Raw genomic sequence first — 10,546 nt, forward strand, 5'->3', positions numbered from 1 at the left:
TTGTTGAAACTCCCAGATTGTCAATTAGAGAAGCATCTCCACAGCTTCAAATGAGTGTATTGTCAATTTCCAAAAATCTAAAAACCATTAAGTTCCATCCCTACAAAATTCATCTCCACCATGAGTTGAATGAAAATGATTTTGACCGCAGGGTGCAATTTTCAGAAGTTATGATGCAAAGAATTGATCAGCAACCAAACTTTTTGCATAATATCGTTTTTTCAGACGAAGCGTCTTTTGAAATTACTGGTAAGGTAAACCGTCATAATTTTAGATATTGGGATAACGAAAATCCTCATTGGATATTTGAAGCGACATACGCAGCGACCTCAAAAATTGAATGTTTGGGCAGGTCTATATGATAATCAAGTGGTTGGGCCTTTTTTTATAAATGGGAATTTGAACTCAGAAACCTATCTGCAGCTTCTAACAGACTAAATTGTTCCATCAATACAGGAGATTGTTGGTGATAATTTTGATAATGTTTGGTTCCAGCAAGATGGGGCACCGCCACATTATAGATGCATTGTTCGGAACTATTTAAACGATACTTTCCCTAATCGATGGATAGGTAGAAGAGGAACAATTGAATGGCCACCGAGATCGCCCGACATTGCACCACTTGATTTCTTTCTTTGGGGCTACATAAAAAATAAAGTTTATTTCATTAAACCTCGTAACCTGGATGAGCTTCAACAACGGATCATAGACAAGTATGCTGCAATACCTCCAGAAATGATAAGGAGTGCGACTGACAATTTGTACGTCCGCTTAGCACTGTCAAACGGTCAATGGAGAACATTTTGAACATCTCTTGTAATCTCAGGCCGAGTTACAAGATGCTTTGCCTTCGGTGGCCGGGACTATCTGAACCTTGTCTTCAGTGGTCGGGTTTGAGACACCTTGCCTTCAGTGGTCGGGTTTGAGACACCTTGCCTTAAGTGGCCGGGTTTGAGACACCTTGCCTTCAGTGATCGGGTTTGAGACATCTTGCCTTCAGTGGTCGGGTTCCGAGACGTTTTACTTTCAATAGACTTCACGATCAGTGAAGTAACGTAAAACGCATAATTTTGAGAACAAGGTCAAGGTTGAAAACGTCATATCCGAACGTACAATTTTTCAATCTTGACACTTTTAGGTGAAAAGTATGGATTTTCAGTCCTAAAAAAGTCCGGTTCGGCCTTAATAATAATCTTAACACATGACCTTGAAAATAAGGGCAATGTCACGGTTGAATGTCCCTCGTTGACTTCTACATTCTTATTCTTATTCTTATGCGTAACATTGCTCCCTAGCAGGTGCATTTTCGAAGATATTCGCGTTTTCAGTCTAAAACAAACTTAGACCTTTATATGACCTTCAGAGGTCAAATTTGGCAGTGTTCAAGGTCATGTTCGAACGTAGAATTTGCTGCTCTTCATTTCTGGGATCAAAAATATGGGATCACATTTAAAAAAATTGGCCTGACCTCGAAATGACTTTCAAGGTTATTGTCAAGGTCAAATCCAAGATCACCGCCTGATAGCCAGGAAAAAATCATAACAACCCAGTACTTCACATTTTTCTAGGACTCATATTTTTCTGCTCTTCCAGGACTTATATGACGCCCTATACAGGGTGATTTAAAACAACCTTCCATTATTAAAAGTATAAAATCCTAATAAAATTCTAAAACAACTTTACCTCTTGCAAAATTTTGGCAAAAGCTTAGATTTTAAATTATTAACAAAAATAGTAGACCTATTGCGAGTCGGGTACGGGAGGTAGACAGGTGCGGCGCAACTCACCGTCAGACGTGGGCGCTAAAGCGGAGTACCCGCAGCAATCAGCTCACACTACACATGTTATACACTAGCTACGTTCCAATATTCATTGCCAGCATAAAAATCTGTATTTTGTATCTGTAACGTGGTGCGATGGATGTCTTGCTCGGTTGGGGTACAGCTCGGCGTATCTTTGAGCAGCAGCGGCGACCTGGCCGTGACAGGCTCCGAGTGTCAATAGCATGTCATAATATTCTTCGTTCGTGTATGCTGCCATATCGTCTTGACGTTAACGCTTCGAATAACCGCAGGATTATTGATTAACGCATCGATTGTTTCAACGCATTTATACGATCGTCGCGGGATGTCCATTGGTCCATCCCCCACCACGCACGACCGCCGCTTCGCATTGGTCGTGCAATGAATACGAGTGAATGGGTGAGAAAGAGACAGAAAGACTCGGAGAGACCGAGAACGTGCTTGCATGTGTGTGCGCGTACAATCCTGGCGGTTTTCCAAAATTTTTGCCAGTTATAACAATTACCTAGCGTCACAGAAAATACAGATTTTTATGCTGGCAATGAATATTGGAACGTAGCTAGTGTATAACATGTGTAGTGTGATCAGCTGATTGCTGCGGGTACTCCGCGTTAGCGCCCACGTCTGACGGTGAGTTGCGCCGCACCTGTCCACGTCCCGTACCCGACCCGCAATAGGTCTACTATTTTTGTTAATAATTTAAAATCTAAGCTTTTGCCAAAATTTTGCAAGAGGAAAAGTTGTTTTAGAATTTTATCAGGATTTTATATTTTTAATAATGGAAGGTTGTTTTGAATCACCCTGTATACAATGGCGTGCAAAAGTTTTGAGCCATAGTGTTTTTTTAAGATACATGACAATATATTGATTTGCTCTAAAAATTAATTATATAAAATAGTTGACAAAACATTCTTACAAATAATAATACAGTGTGACGTCGCGATTTTGGATCGCCCGTCACAAGAGGCGGAGGACCTTCGAGAAGGTCCGGGGAGTGTCGCGCTCGCCCGCAACTGTGAGGCGAGCGGCGTTATCATAATAAGATTTCCGGGGAGACGTCTCCTTTTGGGCTAGCGATCTCGTACCGTGAAGGCGAGATTGCTTTCTTTTAGTTTTTTTTGTGTAGTGCTCCCGCGTCCCGAAGCGTGTGTGCCCTTTCGCCGCGGGTGGCCTCCGACCAGCAGGAGCAGCGGAGGAAGAGGGTCAGACCGCCAGGGGAAGGAGTGGAGGAACTGCCGGGAAGACAGGGAGCCCCTCCTCAGGTGACGTCTTTGTTCCGTTACAAGTTTCCGTTGGCGAAGGATTTTTGCCGTTACCGTAATACCGCTGCCAATTTATATTCGTGTATTTTCGACAGCGAGGAAAACAAACAATGAGGCAGCACACGGGATCACGCGGAAAAGAGGAGAGGGGAAATAGGGAAAATATTGGAACTCATCCCGATAGCGCGTAATTCGACCAGGAAGAGGGAGAAAGAAGGAAAGGAAAAAACGAAGCGGAGATCTCGGCTGGGGCCAACGTCTGCGAGGCTAAAAAATGAGATAGACACTCCTTGCGAAGACGGGAAGCGAGAGCGAGCAAAAGAGTTCTTTGTGCCAAACGGACTATCGCTATCGAGACAAGTCCTCAGCTATCGGACTTTTGGATGACTAGCGTGGGGGTATCGCAGTTTCGCATACGGGATCGCCGATAGCGATCCTTCGGGAGATTCCGAGGTATCACACGGGTTGCTTCCCGTGTCGCGCCCGAGCAAGGGATCCAAATTGTGCCCGTGCGGCGGTCAGAGAGAGAGATTCAAGAACAGAGGGAGGACGAGAGGGGAAAGGAGGAGCGGCTGACGGAGCGAACCAGTGGAGGAGCGTGACACCGGCTGCGGAGGCTGCCGAAGGCGTTCGAATTTATAAGAGCACCATATTGCATCATCCCGTTGTCGTGTGAACCGCGTGCGCGGCGTGACCGTCCAGCGGCTATCGGATTTTGGTGAAAATTTGTGTGTAATATCGATAGCCGAAGCTGTCTGGCGGCCGCTCCGCGGAACGCGGGGAGCGAAAGTCTCTCTTTCAATAGCGGGTACCGAGATCGCGGAGTTAAGGACGAGAGGGGAGCCTTGTCGTTGTCGCCTCTCCGTCGGGAGTCACTATGTGAAGTCAGGAAGCGGTACGCGCGCCACCGATTGTTATCGAGGCGATTTTATTTTTGTATTCCCGTTGTCGAACGGACGAAAATACATTTCTTTTTTTACATCCGAAATTCGGTGGCCTCTTTTCATTGTTCTACTCCTACTATCCCTTTTCCTCCCGAAGCAGAACCTATTCCCCACTCCGACTCAAATTATAAGGAGCTGTCGGTCTCATGGGCGATCAAGTCGCCTCCCCGTCTCTAATAGTATAGTTGGTGTTGGTGGGTACGATTTACGTGCCTGGCGCCCAACTTTGGTCATTGCTGTGTTTTTAGTGAATTTTAGGGAGAAACGACGGAGGGCGACTGAGAGGTAGCCGCGTCTAATTGCCCGCTGCTTATGCGATAGGTGCGGTGGCAAATTTTGGCGCCCAACTTGGGGCCCCTTTCGATTACCGTTGGGATTCGAAATAGAATTTTGATAGTGCAATCGACCGTTATTGATCAGTCGACAGTTTTTTTGGTTTCCGTTGTTAGTCGGATCGATCAGAAAGGCTATAAAAGGAACGTGATTTCGATAGCGTTTTATTTTCGTACCGTTTTTGTGTCGGAGAGAGAGAAGACAACGACTGTGTTGTCATTCTCTTTGTTGGTGTGAGTGGTTGTTGTGTTGTCTTGTCTCGTCGGTGTGTCGTGGATCGGCACGGTTTGTTAGGCTCGAGCACGTGTGGTTGTCGTGGCCTTGGGGAGTCTCTGCACATATCGTTCGACAGAGACCTTTAAAGAGAATCTGTTATCGTCATATACCGGTGACGCGCCGCGAGTTCCTAAATGGCGGAAACGTTAGTTTGGACGCGTGGCTATACGAGCTAGAGCAGTTGCGCAAGCAGGCGCAGATTAGGGGGCTCGATGCCAAGGGCACCGTGCAGCAGCTTCGCGCATGGCTGCTATGGTATGAGCAGGAAGCCCGCGCTTCAGCGGAGGGCGGGGAAAGGCCCTCTCCCTCCCCGGCGTTGGACGCGATGCACTCCGTGGCGACGAAGTCGGAGGATCGCGGGGTACTCGAGCGGGACGAAGAACGACCATCGTCACTGCCGGACCCTTTGCTGCCGAGTAGGGCGCTACCGTTACCGGAGGTCCCCCGGTTGTACCTTTCGGGCGCGGTGAGACGGCGGGCTTCCCCCGGGGGAGCCGCCGCCGCGGGGATCGGAGTCTCGCACGCGGGGACGCGCAACGCTGCCGGCTAGCGAAGTATATAACGTGATGCGCCGGTGGAATCTGAGTTTTTCGGGACCGCGGGGCAGTGATGCGGAAGCCTTTTTAATACGTATCAAAGAAGGGCGAGAAGTAGTTCCGTTGGCAGACGGAGATATTTTCAAGTGCCTGCCTTTCTTTTTAACCGGGATCGCACTGGTATCGCGCAAAAAGGTCATAGTGGCTGTCGTGGAGCGAGTTTGAGGAGGCGTGGCGAGCCCGATTCGGCGATCGGGACTTTCAATTCGCGTTACGCAATGAAATAATGCGCCGCACGCAGGGAGAGTACGAATCTGTTGCCGATTATTTGACGGTTGTTGGCGCTGTTCGGACGACTTAATCCGCCGTGGTCGATTACCGAACAACTAAACTGCGCTCATAGGAACATGCTGCCGCGCCTGCAAATAGCAATTCACAGAGATGAATATCTCGATTTTGACTTTTTGGAGCTGTTAGCCACGCGCGTAGAGCGAAGTTATATCGCGGCCCGTCAGTATCATGCACCTCCCGCTCCGGAGCATTCGGTGTACCCCGATTTAGCGTACCGTTCGCCGGGAAAATCCTCAAAAGCGACGGGATTTTCGGCGGCCATAGGGATACCGGATCTATCACCGCGAGAGGAGCCGGCTGCTCGGGGGAAAGCGATGGGGCGTACCACCGCTCCCCCCCGCCTAAGAGTGTTCCGCCCGAGCGAGGACGGGAGTCAGACAAAAGCAAACTCTCGCAAGCTCCAAAGTCCGATCGGACGGGCGCTACCGGGACGGCGGGGCCGTCGGGAAGCGCGGCGGCCGCAAAATGCTGGAATTGCGACAGCTAGGGACATTTCGCGCGAGAGTATTGGAAGCCGCCGAAGATTCATTGCTACCGATGCGGCCATAAAGAATTTATTGTGCGTACCTGCCCCTCGTGCGCGGGATACGGGCAACGGAGGCCGTAGAGCGGGTCGCTACGGCTCCTCCCGCCCCGGAGACCCACGAACCGTGCGGGGAGCGCGGGGTCGCGTCGCACGGTGTGTACGACGGAGATCCCAGCGTACCGTTGCAGTATTTAAAGATAGTTGTCGACAAATTCTCGGTTCTCGGTGTAGTCGATACGGGCTCGAACCGGATGATATTGGGCCGAAAAGGCGAAGGAATAATACGGGCGTTGGGATTACCGGTAATAAGAGGCGAGAGCTCTCGACTTCGGCTGGCCGACGGAACGATCACCGAAATAAACAAACGTGTAGCTGTCGATGTCGAGCTCCGAGGAGCGAAGAGAAATTCGGAGGTTGTGCTGCTCCCGAGTCTCGCCGTACCCGCAATATTAGGGATAGATTTTTTGTGCTCATTTGGAATAACTATGGATTTTTTGGCACGAAACTGGGGTTTTACGACCGACTCGTCGTTGAGATTCCCTTTTGTTACGCATCGTGGGCCGGAGGAGGAGTGTAATGGGATAAAGGAATTATCGCGGAGGGGACGGGACGGATTGGACGCGTTTTTATCGAAAATTCTACCGACCGTTGTCGCGAGTCCAAGCGTTACGTCTCTTACCGAATATAAGATCGATATCGGAGAGACTACGCCTATACGACAACGATGTTACTTAGTGTCTCCGAAAGTCCAAAAGGCAATTCGCGACGAAGCTGATAGGTTGTTAGTTGCCGGAGTAATCGAACCGTCTTTTAGCGATTGGGCGAATCCCATCGTAATGGTTAAAAAACGGAATGGGAGTTATCGATTTTGCTTGGATTTCCGGAAAGTGAATATGGTAGCGAAGAAAGATGCCTATCCGCTGCCGAATATGACGGGCATTCTCGATAAATTGCGAGCCGCGCGTTACATCTCTACCATTGATTTGAGCTAGGCATATTATCAGATCCCACTTGCTGTCGATAGTCGTGAAATTACTGCTTATCGCTACCAGGCAAGGGCCATTATCATTTCACGCGTATGCCATATGGGTTAACGAGCGTGCCAGCTACCTTCCAATGGCTATTAGATAAATTGATTGGGCCCGAGATGGAACAGCACGTTTTCGCATATTTGGACGACATAGTGATCGTAACCGCCACGTTTAACGACCATCTCGACTGGCTGTCGCGTGTTCTCGAAAGGATTCGGGCCGCGGGACTGGCAATTAACCCGGAAAAATCTGAGTTCTGTCGCTCCGAGGTTCGGTATCTCGGTTTTTTGGTGAATAACGAGGATCGATGTCGAGAAAGTAATACCCATTCTCGAATACCCAGAGCCAAATAATATTAAACAATCAAGAAGGTTTTTGGGAATGGCGTCGTGGTATCGCCGATTTTTTTCTCAGTACGCTACCGTTAGCGAATCGCTAACGAGACTTCTGCGCAAAAATCAAAGGTGGAATTGGGGTGACGAACAGAAAGCCGCGTTTAAATTGATTCGAGAAAAGTTAGCGGATACCCCCGTGCTGTCGTGTCCGAATTTCGAGATTCCTTTTGTGTTGCAAACGGACGCGAGCACGGTGGGCTTGGGAGCCATGTTGACTCAAAATATCGAAGACATCGAGTGAGTAATAGCTTACGCGAGTAGAGTTCTCGAGGACGCGGAGCGTAAATATAGCACGACGGAACAGGAGTGTTTGGCTGCCGTTTGGGCGACCAAAAAATTTAGGCCGTACTTAGAAGGCTATCGGTTTACAGTCATTACCGATCATAGTAGCTTACGTTGGCTACATAATTTAAGTAATCCGATCGGTAGACTGGCTCGATGGGCTTTAGAGCTATTGGAATATGATTATGAGATCGTTTATAGAAAAGGTGCGCTGCATCATGTTCCCGATGTTTTGTCACGGATGTATGTTAACAAAGAGACTGAGATTCCGCTCGCGGCTACCGTGACTGATTTGTTACCGAAAACAAGCGAGGATCGTTGGTATCTCCGACGTTTTGAAGAAGTCGCGAAAGATCCGAAGCGATGTCCCACGTGGAGAAACCTCGATGAGAATTTATATTTTTTGAGACCGAGGAAAATTATATCAGAATTCGTCGAGGATTTGGACCGATGGAAATTGGTGTTACCGAGGGAATTGCATCGCGAGGCTCTCGAGGAAGCGCACGACTCCGCGCAGGCCGGGCATCTGGGGATAGAGAAAACGTATTCGCGTATCGTGGTGAACTATTATTGGCCAAGAATATTCCGAGATATCGCCGAATACGTAGGAAAATGCAATGTGTGTCAAAGAACTAAAGTGGAACAACGCGCACCTGCCGGCTATATGGGACAAAGAGCTGTCGATACCCCATGGTCTGTCATTGCTGCCGATATAATGGGCCCGTTGCCGCGGAGTCGAGCCGGTCACTCATATTTGTTAGTGATTCAGGACTTAATATCGAAATGGATAGAGTACCGAGCCCTGCGCTCCGCGAACGGGAAGCTCATTGAAGCAGCTCTAGACGACTTAGTGATTTCGTGATGGGGGACTCCACGCACACTTATTACCGACAATGGCACCGAATTCGTTAATAAGACTATCGCAGCTTTCGCCCGGAAGAATGGTATCGAACATTCCACGGTACCGCCATATCATCCTCAGGCCAATCCGGTAGAACGAGTGAATCGGATCTTAAAAACTATGATTGTAGCTTTCCTCGAGCAAGACCATAGGGATTGGGATGCGCGACTAAAGGATTTTCGGTTCGCTTATAATACCACGCATCAGTCCTCGATCGGAACGTCCCCGGCTTTTCTGAATCTCGGTCGCAAACTAGAGCCGGCGAAATCGCTTAGGCGCCGAGCCGAAAGGAAAATGGATGTCGAGCAAGGCGATCCGGCTCAATGGTCGGAAAGGATGAAAAATTTATTGCCGATTCACGAATGGGTGCGCGAAAATTTAGAGCAGGCCTATCTAAGACAGGCTCAGAATTACAGGCTCAGAATTATAATTTCAGACGGAGACCCCGCACTTTTCGAGTAGGAGAATTGGTGTTAAAAGGACAACGTGTGCTGTCGTCCGCCGCCCAGAATATCGCGGCGAAACTGATCCCGAAATTTTACAATCCCTTTAAGATATCGAGGATCCGGTCGCCCATAGTATATGAGTTGGAAAAATTAGACGGAAGTTCGGTGGGAAAGATCCATGTGCAGGATTTAAAACCGTACGTGACAGCCGAGCCTGACCACTAGCGTGACGATTTTGGTGAATATTAGTGTTGACGAATATTGATTTTGGTGACTGTTAATGTTGGCAAGTATCGATGTTGGTGAATGTAGTGTTATTAAATAGCAATGTGTGGGACTGTCCGTATGAGTGATGTTGGTGACCGTGACGAACGGAGCGTTTGGGGGAAACTCATAATCGACGCACCGTATTACCATTTAGGACCAAGGAAGCTATCGAATAAGACGCAAGACGAATAAGCCGCAGACCTTCAAGAAGTGGGAGGAGCTCCGACTGCGTCATCGGGAGCTTTTCCGGCAGATCCGCCGGGAACGTCCCGGATTTTGGGCGGAGGTCGCGGAGGTGTGGAGGACTCATCTAGACGAGACGCGGACCACCCGGGGAGCGGTGGTCCGGGAATTCCCGCCGATGCGCGGCATGGGGACGCAGACACCCCGGCCATCGGGACGCGAGGTCGGCATGCAGGCGACTGTGATCGCAAACTGAGAGAATCTTGGCGTAGTCGATCGGGCGACCCAGACGCCTAACGTTTGCCCCTCCCTGGCGGAGCTCGAGGACGTAGTCGAGCGGCGCGAGGCAGAAGGGGCCCGCCAGGGAGCGAGCCAGGCCGAGGAGCGAGCGAGAAGCGGCGACCGTCGTCGGGCGACACGACACGAGAGGGAGCGGGAGGTAGGAGAGAACGGGCGGGACTCCTCCGGGAACCGTTGATCGTCGGGAGGAAGCCTAAGCTCGGGTCCGGCCGTACGCCTGGCCGGCTGTTGGAATTGCTGGGAATTAGGCCACCGATATACACAGTGCCCCTAGCCGCGCACTACGGAGTTTTGCTTTCGCTGTGGGGCCATTAGCACCACAGTGAAATAATGTGACAGCTGTCGCGAGGAGTGGCGAAGCCAGGGACCTTATGTCCCCGGCCGCGGGCACATCAACCGCCCTAGCCTCTAGAGGAGGCGAGCGGGGTGGGACACCGCTTTAGCTCGGTGTTATTCTCGTAGGAAAGTGTAAAGGATTTTTTTGGGGTGGTTAGGAGTTTCCGATTTTTGTTTCTTTCCTCTCTTCTGGTTTTGGGTTATCGTCAGTTTCCGATTGGGAACATTCTCACGATCAATTTCTTTGTGGTTCTCAAAAAAATTTTTTTTTATTTTTCGTTTTTTTCCTTTTTTTTGTCATCTCTCTTTTCCGAGTTCTTCTTATATTGCGTTATTGCTGCCGGCGGGGATTCCGCAGGAACACCCGCTGTCGTT

The sequence above is a fragment of the Harpegnathos saltator genome, unplaced genomic scaffold (genome assembly GCF_003227715.2).
Source record: "Harpegnathos saltator strain DR-91 unplaced genomic scaffold, Hsal_v8.6 scaffold599, whole genome shotgun sequence".
NCBI classification, from domain to species: Eukaryota; Metazoa; Arthropoda; class Insecta; order Hymenoptera; family Formicidae; genus Harpegnathos; species Harpegnathos saltator.